We start from the raw sequence: 14,897 nt of genomic DNA, 5'->3' as shown, positions 1-14,897 counted from the left end.
GTGGAAACTTTGGTCATCGCTAACAGTTAGAACATTGATTAAGTAATCAATGCGCCTTCACAATTATTTCCTGAAATACCCTATTAGCTTAATTATTGTCATTATTGATGTTTGGAAATGTTAGGACCATCCCATTTTAAATACAGATTTAAATTATATTACGTATATTAAGCCAATATATTTTGGTGGTTTTGCATTTCTGTAGACCATCTACACACGTCATATAAAACTGTTTTAAAACTGACAGTTAATATTGATGAATGGGGAAAGACAGCAAACTGCAGAACATTAATTATCCTCATTTCAGAAAGTAACTTGTGATTTGAAAGCAATTTTTTGTGTAATTTTTAGAAAAGCTGAGGCTGATTGGGGACAGTGGTGAGAAAGAAGAGGAGTGGCAACCCTGCTTCCCTGCTCTCTTGTTCAGAGGAAACTGATGAAATTCACCTTCTAGGCAACTACAATTCTGAACACATCCTATACCTCTTGTAGGGTGTTGTTTACAGTTTGTAGAAGTCTTCATAGTCACATGTAGGATAACTTTATAAAAATATAAATTTACAGTACCCAATTCTTTTTGTTTTCCAATTAAGGGACAATTTAGCGTGTCCAATGCACCTACCCTGCATATCATTTTGGGGTTGTGGGGGTGAGACCCATGCAGACACTGGGAGAATGTGCAACCTCCACACGGATAGTGACCCGGGTTTGGGATCGGACCTGGGTCCTCAGTGACACGAGGCAGCGGTGCTAGCCGCTGTGCCGCCCTTACACGTAGGTTAACTGGAATATTGGCTCTGGCCAACACTCGACTGACCTTGGGTCCAATACATGGGCTTTCTTACATCACCATGTGGATGGTACTGTACTCAGGCCCACATTAATCATATATATGCCAAACCCTTTTACTACACCTCCCCCAATGTATTTTAAATGATTATAGTTTACCTTATGTCTTTTTTACTATCATACATTTACATTAAAAATTATCACTACACCATCTTTCTCCCCCCCCCCCCCCCTCCCCAACAAGTCCTTAAATTTAAAGGTTCAGGGGGTCTGGAGGACTTCTAACCCTTCCATATCTTGTTTTTCGTTTGGAAGTTTTCTGCCATCTGGGAATTTTTTCATTCTTCCATTCTTTTGTTTTGAACTGTACTTGGTTGGCTGAGCTATCACTTGGTGGTTGCTATCACTCGTATTTTGCGATGTGGCCGAACAGTGTGCTTGTCTCCTAGTTGTTTTTGTCTCACTTCTTCCATCATCATGTGGGCCATTGAGACGTATGTGGAAGTTTACATCTCAAAAATGGAGCCCTTGTTCTCAGTTGTTTTGCAATTTTACCAAATTTTTTGAGTACTACTTTTCTAGTTGTTTTTTGAGCTCCTGAATCTTTTCATTCAGCTCAGCAACTACTCTGGTAAATTGAGCTGACCTTGTTTCAGAACTCTTGTACAAGTTTGACAACTTCATCTGGGTATTCAGTCCTGTTTGGAATCTTTCTTCCATGGTCGCTGACTGATGCTTGGAAACTGTTGGAAAATGGACAATCTATTTTGTAGAATTTCTCTTATCTACTTCCAAAGTCTGGATTTGCTCTTCAATATTACGTACCTCAACCTTCATGTTGTTCAGATTGGATCGAAGTTCAAGCAGTTCAGCAATTTTAGTCTGCTTTCAAGCAGCTTTTTTAATGCATCAGCAATTCCTTCACATGTTGCAGGAATTTTGCACAATATTTCCTTGAGACTTCTGTTCTTGAAGTTCATGTTTTAATTGATTTCAAGTTTTAATTGAAGATCTATGTTGAATTTGTTTTTACAAGTTCGTCATTTTAGCGTTTCCACTTTCAAGTGTCCTACTTTCTGTGAGCGACATTCTAGTGTTCTCATCAGTTTTCATTTTTCCTTTACAAACTCATCTTTCGTATGTGGCAGTTGGTTCTTTAGTCTTATAAGTTTTTCTTCAGCAGAGCATAATTCCTCTGCGTTATCGTTCAAGCTCACATCCTGTAATGACACTTCTCCCAATTGTTTCTGAGACTTTATACTCTTCTGAGATGTTCTGCTTGCTTTTGCCATTCTAGGTTTGTAATTTGCAGCTCTTGACAAATATCTTTGGAATTGCAGTGTTTTCCCAAGTTTGCTTTCAAATGTCCAACCATTTTCTTCAGCTCAGTGGTCTCGCTTTTGCTTCATTTTGAAATTTTACAGAGCAACAGACTTTGACCTGAAGGATTCTTGAAACAGGTGAAGGCCCTTTAGCAGGTTTTTCTTTTCTTTGTAAAGCGCAATTGCTTCGTCTCGAGTTGTCTTGTTACAAGAGCCTCATCATGCTTGTTCTGCTGTTCCTATATTCTGCTATCCAAGGTAGTCTTTATTCCTTCATGCTGTTGAAAGGTTATGTACTGTTTTTGAATTAGATCTTGAAGGACAGTTAGCTGTTCTTACAACTGGTATTTTCCTGTTCAGACCTTGCCTTCTCACTTTGTGCATCAGTACATTGCTTTGTTACTGCTGATATTTCCAACGCATTCAACTTATTTAAATCCTTACGTTTTTCCCAGGGGGCTTATTGGTTCCTCAGTCCCTTGAGTCTTTCAAGGTCGCAATTTGTTTGGGTACATTTTCTGCCTGTTGTTGGGGCTGGCCAACAAAACTTCCCATTGAGTTTTCCCAATTCCCGCTTCAATTTGCCAACAATGGAATTCAGTGTCGTTATTTCCTTTGTGAAACTTTAGAAACTTGTTTGTTGAGATCGCTAACAGTTTGGTTCGTTGAGGATTTTGGCATGTTGTACATTTTCAAAGGTATATAGTCAACTTGAATTTTGTGTTTTAAATCTTCTACTTCAGCTCTGATACAGACATTTTGCAACCTTCTTCAATTTTCCTTTTGCAGTGTTTATTTATTTTGGATTTCATTAGATAGATTTCCTTCATTCTGCACTGCCATCTGTTGTTGCAGCTAGATAATGTGTCGGGCTTGTCAAAACAATAAATATTTTTGTCTGTCTTTGCCTGTCTGGCAGCCTCGTGTGGTTTGCTCGGGTGATGTCTTTTTCACCTTTCGTAGCTTTACGGGGAATTTTCTTTCACTCTTAAGCTTTGTGTGCTCCACAACTTGGAAGATTAAAATAGCATCAAAGGTTTTTAATATTTCATTGAAGCTGATTGAGGATTCATCAATGCCTTACTTAGAGTCATAGATGTTTACAGCATGGAAACGGGCCCTTCGGCCCAGCTTGTCCATGACGCCCAGTTTCTATCATTAAGCTAGTCCCACTTGCCTGCATTTGGCCCATATCCCTCTATACCCACCCTCCCCATGTAACTGTCTAACTGCTTTTTGAAAGACAAAATCGTACCTGCCTCTACCACTGCCTCTGGCAGCCCATTCCAGATGCTCACCACTGTAGGTGTGAAGAAACTTCCCCTCTGGTCTCTTCTGTTTCTCTCACCTTAAACCTATACTTCTGTAATCAATGGATTTTATCTTCCGCAAATACACCAAATGGGTATAAAAACATATTAGTACTTTTTCTGTTTTCTAACTTAATCCTGATGTACTCCTGTATCTAAAAATTCTCTTCAAGGTGCCCAATGTTAGGTCTGGTTTGGGCTTTGCGTTAGCCAAAGTGGCCTGTTAGTTTTAATTTCCTACCTGTGGATGTTTCTGATGACAGGTGAGTGCCTCTTTAATTTTTGTTTTCTTCCAAGGTGGCTCCACAGTAACCATTGTTTTCTTTGTTCATGGGGCGGCACCGTGGCACAGTGGTTAGCACTGCTGCCAACAGCGATGAGGAACTGGGTTCGATCCAGGCCCCGGTTCATTGTCTGTGTAGAGTTTGCACATTCTCCCTGTGTCTGCATGAGTTTCACCCCCACAACCCAAAAAGATGTACTGGGTAGGTGAATTGGCCACGCTAAATTGCCCCTTAATTGGAAAAAAAGAATTGGATACTTAAAAACGATCTTTCATCAAAACGGTAACATACAACTTAACCCCATTAAAAACTAAACCCCCTAACAGCTGACGGTGTCCTAAGTATTTAAAAAAAGGAGATAAATGGTTGCCATCTCAGGTCGAACCTCACACCTACACCATGATGGTATACTTAATTTTTTCCAAGTGCAGACATGGCACCAAATCGCCTGACCAGGCAGATGCACTGGGTGGTGTGGGAGACTTCCATCCAAGCAATATTTGCCTCCTGACCACCAGTGAGGCAAAAGTGAAAACATCCGCCTCTACCCCAGAGTGAATTGCATGTGAATCTGAGACCCCAAATATGGCTACTAGTGGACATGGGTCCAGAACCATGAGAAGAATCTCCGATATAGTAAGTAATGTTGAAATTGAGTTCTTTCTGTCCAGACTGGTCTCAATCAAAAGGCTGAGTTCGGATTTGTAGGTATTGTTTTATTTTAGTTCACCCGGCTTGCAAGCCTCACTCACCCTGACAAATGCAGAGACCACCAGTCTCCAACTTCCCCAGAGTGAGTGAACAAAGAAAAGCAAAACAAGTGTTCTCATATACATTCATGCATATCAAGTTCCACATACACCCGACCAAATAAGGTAATGGTACGAATACAAGATTCTTATAGGTCCTTTTCCCACATTCCTTGACCTGGCCATATAACCTGACCTTCACAACCACTGATAGGCCCATTATACATTCCTCCTCCTTGGGCCTCTTTCTCCCAGCATCCATTGTGCAAAGAACCGGTCCTAATAGTTACCCATCCCCCTCTCGCCATGCTTTGCCCAATCTCTTTGTTCACTCCCTGCAACCCGAATTAATGTCTATAATGCACTATTCTCACTGGCCATCCCAATCTAATGCTCTTTTCTTTAGTTCAATTCCTCAGTAACAATCACTCTTGTCTCCATATCCCGGGGAAACCCACTCTTCCCCGCCTTCTGTGTAATACTTTAAACTGAATTAGACTGTTAGATGCAGGAGGAAGTTAGGGTGGCACAGTAGCACAGTGGTTAGCACTATGGCTTCACAACTCCAGAGTCCCAAGTTGATTCCTGACTTGGGTCACTGTCTGTGGAGTCTGCACGTTCTCCCCGTGTCGGCATCGGTTTCCTCCCACAAGTCCTAAAAGACGTGCTGTTAGGTAATTTGGACATTCTGAATTCTCCCTGGGTGTACCCGAACAGGTGCCGGAATGTGGCGACTAGGGGCTTTTCACAGTAGCGTCATTGCAGTGTTAATGTAAGCCTACTTGTGACAAAGATTTTAAAAAACGTTTTCTATGGCAGGCCTTCATGTGCGCTCCTCCTCTACATGCATCACCGGAAGTCCTGCCTTTAATTTTAAAGCTTTTTTCATTCAGTCAAGCTCAGCCACCATGTTTTATGCTGCCGCCTATGGACCTGGTGCTGCAGCTGTCTGAATTTTAAATCTCTGCCTTCGGCTTCCAAGCCTTTTGAGCTTTTTCCTGGCAATGTTTACTCCGCGCCTCTGCTTCTTGAGCTTCATTTCCATGTCTGAATGCTTTGTTAATTTTTTTTTTTTCCAGTTTTCCAGTCTTTTTGTTTTTCTCTGTATTTTCTACGAGGTTTTGGGTTTTTCCACAAGCTGCCACCATGTTGTAGGATGTTGGTTTTTGTTTGGTCTGTCTGAAGAAGTCTCCATGGTTATAAGTATGTTAATTGTAAGTTTTTATTGATTCTTAGCACCATTTACAAATATGCAGTAAAAGGTACAAGCTAAGAGCTTTGTCCATTCTCCCTGGTATACGTGACTGACCCGGAGTGTGGGTTATGTTCTCTCTTGCATCACTGTGGGTGCTACTCCTCAGACCCACATTAACCCTATATGTACCATACCCTCGTACTACAACCTCTAAATGTGTCTGCTTGGCTGATCATGCAAAATTGACTGTCTCTTTGGGAATGTTTGATTTAGGAATTCTCATAAATTGTCACCAATGCATTTTTAAATTGAGACACAGGTCAGCAAATTCAAGCCATATTTAACACCATTAAAGACAGGTGAACAGGTCCACTTAAACGTTTAGAACAAGAAAAGTATTCAATTAATCGGGAACATGAGATCCAAATTATTTGGGACATTTAACCTAGAACTTTGTGTAATACCTTCATTTTAAAAAAGACATTCAATTGAACATATTTCTGATGACTTAAAGTTAGTTAGGAATATCAGGTTTTCTATCTGATATTCTTCAGAATAGGGCTTAGAGTGTGATTCCAAATCCAGCATTTATTCTATTTAACAGCAAATTATTGCGGATGCTGGAATCTGAAACAAAAACAGAAAATACTGGACAATCTCAGCAGGTCTGACAGCATCTGTGGAGGGAGAAGGGAGCTAACGGTTCGAGTCTGGGTGACTCTTTGTCAAAGATACAGCAACAATGAAAACTTTTTTCGAGAGACCTTCGTTTTTGATTGTTCTTGAAAGTTTAGATAACTTGACAACCAAGTGAGAGACGGGTATCTGAATGTGGGTAAAATAATTACCTTGCTTTAAATGATAGCACTGTTGCCTCTGAGCCAGAACTTGTGGGATTATACATTATTTATTCTCGCGTTCTCTTCAAGGCAGGTCTGCCCCACAGGGTGACAACCTCCGTCACAGGCGAAGCAAGGAAACGGGCCTCAAATCCACTCCACGCTGTTGGCACCAATCTGATCCACACCAGCCATCTAGCCTGCTGAGCCAACCGGCTCCCAAGGTGTCTTACGTTGCTGTGGCAAAATAGACTTTAACATGCATGTTGTAGCTTAAGTTTTGAATGGTGATGGGAGAGGCTCCAATTTCTTTCCCTCGCGTGGCTGACCAGGAATCTCTCACTCTTATTGCCTACCAGTGTGTTGGAAGGATTCACAAGGATAACCCAACCTGTTTGGCTGCGTTATGAGTACACCTTCTTGGCCGTCAAGTCCTGGTGTGGGACTTGTACCCAGAGCTTCTGCCACAAAGGCAGGAACACCAACCATTCCACCACAAGACCTCCGCATATTTTATTCAACTATCTTCAAAATGTGTTCTGGAATGCGAATCCTGGGGGAATTTGGCAATTTTTCGGGGTATAAATTGAACGTGGGGAAAAGCGAGATGTTCGCGATCCAGGCAAGAGGATAGGCAAAATGTGTTCTGCATATTAGCAGCTAAAGTATTATCCTTTTGTTAGATTTAATTGAAACTGATAGAAGGGTTTATTCTTACGGAATATTGTCACTATTTGCAGTAGTCGCTTTTTCTTACACTACCAGAGAATGGATGAGAACTGATCGAGGAAAAAAGACTAGACAAGTTACAATAGGAAATAGACCCCTATTGACGTTGAAGCAAAATATTTAAAGATTAGTGAATAATAATGGTTGGAGACTAATGCTGGAAAAGAATAAAGTAATGCAAAGTAGGAAGGTGAAAGCATCGGATGAAAGATTGATGGAAAATAAGATCAGACTGTGTTGTTAATTGCTATGTTTTATTTTTGTTTTTATTTTTTACTGGTTTGAAGGGTTACTGCAGAGATCAAAAATATCCTCAGTAAAATACTGCAGCAGTTTTCCTCTAGCTTTCTTGTAAGTTGTTGATTAAACTTCCCGTATTGGCTCACTTCACAAATTCAACATCCTCTGCCTGCTTAAAAGAAATAACGAGGTTGATGTGTTAAAATGGAGTCCCTCTGCTGCATAATGACTGTCAGTGATTGCACTCTCTTAATAAATGACAGCATATCAGCACTGCTTTGCAGACTGACGGCTGGTATTCTGAAATCACAAGGGACAAAGAAGGTCTGAAATGATTGTTTTCCGTTGACTTTTATTTTAATGTTACGGTGAAGAGGGTGCAGCAATGGTCAATCTCAGGGGGGGTAGTTAGGCTGGTGAATGAGTATTTGGGGTTCTGTTTTGCGGAAGTGCAGTTGATGAGATGATCGTGGGTGTGTTGCTTGCCTGCTCCTTGCCTTCCTCTTCCTCCCCTTCTCTTCCTCTTGAGCTGCTATCTGTTACTTTGGTGACAGGGCCGTGCCCTCGTGATGGCCAGGTTATGGAGGACACAGCAGAGCACCACCAAGCAGGACAAGTGCATCCTTGTGTCTTGTATGGCTAATCCAGAATGGCTTGGGATGTGGAATCATTCCTTCAGCACACCATTCATATGTTCTGTGATGTTTTGTGTTGCAGTATGTCTCTCATTGTACACATGCTGGCCACATGTTGTTCGGTGGTGTAGCAGAGTCTTGGGCCAGATGTTAAGAATGCAATCCTGATCACTCAGCAGCCACACTCTGTTTGATGTGGTTGCTCAAATACTGAGGAAACAGCAGACTGGTGTAGAATACAAGTGTAATGACTACTGCCAGGATAGTGGGCAACCACCAGCACGGTGTACTGAGCATCACTCAATAACTGAACATTCAGGGGCTGGCAACCTTCGCGACAGGTTGTAACACCTGACTGCATGTAGATGCAGCATCTACAAAACCACGTGTGTGCAGTGTGGTAGTCACCACTGTTTGTATAATAGTTGTATTAGAGGTAATACGGTAAGGCTCCTGTACTACAGGTGCGGGGGTAGATCTCGGCTTGCTGGCTCGCCCAGTAGGCGGAGTAGAAATGTGCGTGCACACCGAGCTGCTCCAATTTCTGGTAGCAGCTGCAGGAGGTCACACATCTCTGCTTAATAAAGCCTCGATTACTCTACTCTCGTCTCGTCGTAATTGATAGTGCATCAATTTATTAAGCAGAGATATTACAGCGATGGAACTACGCGTCAAGCCAGATTGCCTACAACTGCACCCGCAAGCAGCCAACGCCACGTCAGCCTTCGACCACTGACTCACTTGTTTTGAACGTTACCTCGGATCAGCGACTGAACAACCCTCGGACGCACAGAAACTCCAGATCCTGTACTCACGGGTGAGCTCCGAGATTTTTCCCCTTATCCAGGATGCGCCCACTTACCCTGAAGCTATGGAGCTTCTGAAAGGACACTATATCCAGCTGGTGAGTGGTGAGTCAGTTTCAGCGGGAGCATTGCGGAAGGAGGTTGCTGGGAGGTAAGTCAACCTTTAAAAGCACTTGTCTTTGCAGGGGCAGGCCAGTCGATTTCGGCGGGAGAACAGCTGGTGAGTCAGTTTCAGCGGGAGCATTGCGGAAGGAGGTTGCTGGGAGGTAAGTCAACCTTTAAAAGCACTTGTCTTTGCAGGGGCAGGCCAGTCGATTTCGGCGGGAGAACAGCTGGTGAGTCAGTTTCAGCGGGAGCATTGCGGAAGGAGGTTGCTGGGAGGTAAGTCAACCTTTAAAAGCACTTGTCTTTGCAGGGGCAGGCCAGTCGATTTCGGCGTGAGAACAGCTGGTGAGTGGTGAGTCAGTTTCAGCGGGAGCATTGCGGAAGGAGGTTGCTGGGAGGTAAGTCAACCTTTAAAAGCACTTCTCTTTGCAGGAGCAGGCCAGTCGATTTTGGCGGCGTGAGAACAGCTGGTGAGTGGTGAGTCAGTTTCAGCGGGAGCATTGCGGAAGGAGGTTGCTGGGAGGTAAGTCAACCTTTAAAAGCACTTGTCTTTGCAGGGGCAGGCCAGTCGATTTCGGCGGCGTGAGAACAGCTGGCTGGTTAGTCAATTTCAGCAGGAGCTGAGAATTTTTTCTTCTTTTTTTTAAAATTATTTTTAATTAGTTTTTTAGGCGGGAACAGGAAGTCGACCCGCGGACGTCTGGGAAGACCCTCCCCAATAAATTCTGGTGGAGAGGAAACCCGAGACACTACACGTGTAGTGTCTCCCACCCGCCCTCCTCCTCTAACCTAATAATAAAACCCATTGGTCTGAGGTAAGTACCATATTTTATTATATTATTATTATTTTTTTAGCCAGATCTTGGTAGAAAGTTAGAGGAATGGCAGGGAAGGGAGTGCAATGTTCCTCCTGCAGGATGTTTGAGGTGAGGGATGCAGTTAGTGTCCCTGCTGATTTTACCTGCAGGAAGTGCTGCCATCTCCAGCTCCTCCAAGACCGAGTTAGGGAACTGGAGCTGGAGTTGGAAGAACTTCGGATCATTCGGGAGGCAGAAGGGGTCATAGATAGCAGCTTCAGGGAATTAGTTACACCAAAGATTGGAGATAGGTGGGTAACTGTAAGAGGGACTGGGAAAAAACAGTCAGTGCAGGGATCCCCTGCGGTCGTACCCCTGAGAAACAAGTATACCGCTTTGGATACTTGTGGGGGGGACGACTTACCAGGGGTAAGCCATGGGGTACGGGCCTCTGGCACGGAGTCTGTCCCTGTTGCTCAGAAGGGAAGGGGGGAGAGGAGCAGAGCATTAGTAATTGGGGACTCTATAGTCAGGGGCACAGATAGGAGATTTTGTGGGAGCGTGAGAGACTCACGTTTGGTATGTTGCCTCCCAGGTGCAAGGGTACGTGATGTCTCGGATCGTGTTTTCCGGGTCCTTAGGGGGAGGGGGAGCAGCCCCAAGTCGTGGTCCACATTGGCACCAACGACATAGGTAGGAAAGGGGACAAGGATGTCAGGCAGGCTTTCAGGGAGCTAGGATGGAAGCTCAGAACTAGAACAAACAGAGTTGTTATCTCTGGGTTGTTGCCCGTGCCACGTGATAGTGAGATGAGGAATAAGGAGAGAGAGCATTTAAACACGTGGCTACAGGGATGGTGCAGGCGGGAGGGATTCAGATTTTTGGATAACTGGGGCTCTTTCTGGGGAAGGTGGGACCTCTACTGACAGGATGGTCTACATCTGAACCTGAGGGGCACAAATATCCTGGGGGGGAGATTTGTTAGTGCTCTTTGGGGGGGTTTAAACTAATGCAGCAGGGGCATGGGAACCTGGATTGTAGTTTTAGGGTAAGGGAGAATGAGAGTATAGAGGTCAGGAGCACAGATTTGACATCGCAGGAGGGGGCCAGTGTTCAGGTAGGTGGTTTGAAGTGTGTCTACTTCAATGCCAGGAGTATACGAAACAAGGTAGGGGAACTGGCAGCGTGGGTTGGTACCTGGGACTTCGATGTTGTGGCCATTTCGGAGACATGGATAGAGCAGGGACAGGAATGGATGTTGCAAGTTCCGGGGTTTAGGTGTTTTAGTAAGCTCAGAGAAGGAGGCAAAAGAGGGGGAGGTGTGGCGCTGCTAGTCAAGAGCAGTATTACAGTGGCGGAGAGGATGCTAGATGGGGACTCTTCTGCCGAGGTAGTATGGGCTGAAGTTAGAAACAGGAAAGGAGAGGTCACCCTGTTGGGAGTTTTTTATAGGCCTCCTAATAGTTCTAGGGATGTAGAGGAAAGGATGGCGAAGATGATTCTGGATATGAGCGAAAGTAACAGGGTAGTTATTATGGGAGATTTTAACTTTCCAAATATTGACTGGAAAAGATATAGTTCGAGTACAATAGATGGGTCGTTTTTTGTACAGTGTGTGCAGGAGGGTTTCCTGAAACAATATGTTGACAGGCCAACAAGAGGCGAGGCCACGTTGGATTTGGTTTTGGGTAATGAACCAGGCCAGGTGTTGGATTTGGAGGTAGGAGAGCACTTTGGGGACAGTGACCACAATTCGGTGACGTTTACGTTAATGATGGAAAGGGATAAGTATACACCGCAGGGCAAGAGTTATAGCTGGGGGAAGGGCAATTATGATGCCATTAGACGTGACTTGGGGGGGATAAGGTGGAGAAGTAGGCTGCAAGTGTTGGGCACACTGGCTAAGTGGAGCTTGTTCAAGGATGAGCTACTGCGTGTTCTTGATAAGTATGTACCGGTCAGACAGGGAGGAAGGCGTCGAGCGAGGGAACCGTGGTTTACCAAGGAAGTGGAATCTCTTGTTAAGAGGAAGAAGGAGGCCTATGTGAAGATGAAGTGTGAAGTTTCGGTTGGGGCGATGGATAGTTACAAGGTAGTGAGGAAGGATCTAAAGAGAGAGCTAAGACGAGCAAGGAGGGGACATGAGAAGTATTTGGCAGGAAGGATCAAGGAAAACCCAAAAGCTTTCTATAGGTATGTCAGGAATAAGCGAATGACTAGGGAAAGAGTAGGACCAGTCAAGGACAGGGATGGGAAATTGTGTGTGGAGTCTGAAGAGATAGGCGAGATACTAAATGAATATTTTTCGTCAGTATTCACTCAGGAAAAAGATAATGTTGTGGAGGAGAATGCTGAGCCCCAGGCTAATAGAATAGATGGCATTGAGGTACGTAGGGAAGAGGTGTTGGCAATTCTGGACAGGCTGAAAATAGATAAGTCCCCGGGACCTGATGGGATTTATCCTAGGATTCTATGGGAGGCCAGGGAAGAGATTGCTGGACCTTTGGCTTTGATTTTTATGTCATCATTGGCTACAGGAATAGTGCCAGAGGACTGGAGGACAGCAAATGTGGTCCCTTTGTTCAAAAAGGGGAGCAGAGACAACCCCGGCAACTATAGGCCGGTGAGCCTCACGTCTGTAGTGGGTAAAGTCTTGGAGGGGATTATAAGAGACAAGATTTATAATCATCTAGATAGGAATAATATGATCAGGGATAGTCAGCATGGCTTTGTGAAGGGTAGGTCATGCCTCACAAACCTTATTGAGTTCTTTGATAAGGTGACTGAACAGGTAGACGAGGGTAGAGCAGTTGATGTGGTGTATATGGATTTCAGCAAAGCGTTTGATAAGGTTCCCCACGGTAGGCTATTGCAAAAAATACGGAGGCTGGGGATTGAGGGTGATTTAGAGATGTGGATCAGAAATTGGCTAGCTGAAAGAAGACAGAGGGTGGTGGTTGATGGGAAATGTTCAGAATGGAGTACAGTCACAAGTGGAGTACCACAAGGATCTGTTCTGGGGCCGTTGCTGTTTGTCATTTTTATCAATGACCTAGAGGAAGGCGCAGAAGGGTGGGTGAGTACATTTGCAGACGATACTAAAGTCGGTGGTGTTGTCGATAGTGTGGAAGGATGTAGCAGATTACAGAGGGATATAGATAAGCTGCAGAGCTGGGCCGAGAGGTGGCAAATGGAGTTTAATGTAGAGAAGTGTGAGGTGATTCACTTTGGAAGGAATAACAGGAATGCGGAATATTTGGCTAATGGTAAAGTTCTTGAAATGTGGATGAGCAGAGGGATCTAGGTGTCCATGTACATAGATCCCTGAAAGTTGCCACCCAGGTTGATAGGGTTGTGAAGAAGGCCTATGGAGTGTTGGCCTTTATTGGTAGAGGGATTGAGTTCCGGAGTCGGGAGGTCATGTTGCAGCTGTACAGAACTCTGGTCCGGCCGCATTTGGAGTATTGCGTACAGTTCTGGTCACCGCATTATAGGAAGGACGTGGAGGCTTTGGAGCGGGTGCAGAGGAGATTTACCAGGATGTTGCCTGGTATGGAGGGAAAATCTTATGAGGAAAGGCTGATGGACTTGAGGTTGTTTTCGTTGGAGAGAAGAAGGTTAAGAGGAGACTTAATAGAGGCATACAAAATGATCAGGGGGTTGGATAGGGTGGACAGTGAGAGCCTTCTCCCACGGATGGATATGGCTGGCACGAGGGGACATAACTTTAAACTGAGGGGTAATAGATATAGGACAGAGGTCAGAGGTAGGTTCTTTACGCAAAGAGTAGTGAGGCCGTGGAATGCCCTACCTGCTACAGTGGTGAACTCGCCAACATTGAGGGCATTTAAAAGTTTATTGGATAAACATATGGATGATAATGGCATAGTGTAGGTTGGATGGCTTTTGTTTCGGTGCAACATCGTGGGCCGAAGGGCCTGTACTGCGCTGTATTGTTCTATGTTCTATGTTCTATATCCGGCCGATCAACAAACTCTACGCCAGGCACCTCCTGTCCACGCGGTAGCAACTCCCCGGTGAGTCATTAGATGATTTCTGGCATGCCTTGCACATCCTGGCTAGGAACTGCAACTGCCAGGCAGTTTCGGCCACTGAACATGCAGAACTCTTAATCAGGGACGCTTTTGTTAGGGGAATGGGGTCGGCGTACATCCGCCAGCGCCTATTAGAAGGGGGTACGCTCGACCTCGCGGCGACCAGGCAACTCGCTAACGGTAGCCTTCCGGAACGCACAGTCGTACGCCCCCGACCGCACGGCGCCCTCATGGACATTGTGGGCCCCACCAGCGGCCGCCCCCAGCCAACCCCAAGCCTGCGCCACGCGGCAGCCAGCCAAGCCCGGGGGGCCCAAATGCTATTTCTGCGGGCTGGCAAAGCACCCCCGGCAGCGCTGCCCGGTGCAGAGTGCAATCTGCAAGACCTGCGGCAAGAAAGGACATTTCGCTGCTGTGTGCCAGGCCCGGTCGATCGCTGCTGTATCTAGGCCCGGTGTTCCTGTACCCCCTGCGTGTGGCCCGTGGGCGCTGCCATCTTCCACCCAGCAGACCACGTGCAGCCTGTGGGCACCGCCATCTTGAACACCGCCCGCCGTGGGCGCCGCCATCTACGGCGCCATTTTGGACGGCGCCTCAAGACCCCTGCTCGTCGGGCACTTCATCTGGCTGCTCATCGTCTGCCACCGCCGCCGACCAGACCGGGGCCTACCAACACCAGCTGCAGCTGGCCTCCATCACGCTCGACCAGTCCCGGCCGCACAACCTCGCAACCACGACAACGACCGTGAAAGTCGATGGCCACAAGACATCCTGCCTTCTTGACTCCGGGAGCATGGAAAGCTTCATCCACCCCGCTACGGTAAGGCGCTGCTCCCTCGCGGTACACCCCATTACCCAACGAATCTCCCTGGTCTCCGGATCCCATTCCGTGGAAATCTGGGGGTACTGCATCACCACCCTCACCGTCCAGGGCGTACAGTTCAGCAACTTCCAGCTCTATGTCCTCCCCAACCTCCAAAGTCTAACTCTAAAATTTGGTGGACCCCTACCACCCCTCACTGTTTGCGGCCTCACGACCCTT

This window comes from Scyliorhinus torazame, chromosome 2 (assembly GCF_047496885.1).
Source record: "Scyliorhinus torazame isolate Kashiwa2021f chromosome 2, sScyTor2.1, whole genome shotgun sequence".
NCBI lineage: Eukaryota > Metazoa > Chordata > Chondrichthyes > Carcharhiniformes > Scyliorhinidae > Scyliorhinus > Scyliorhinus torazame.
This window is presented reverse-complemented; position numbering follows the sequence as displayed.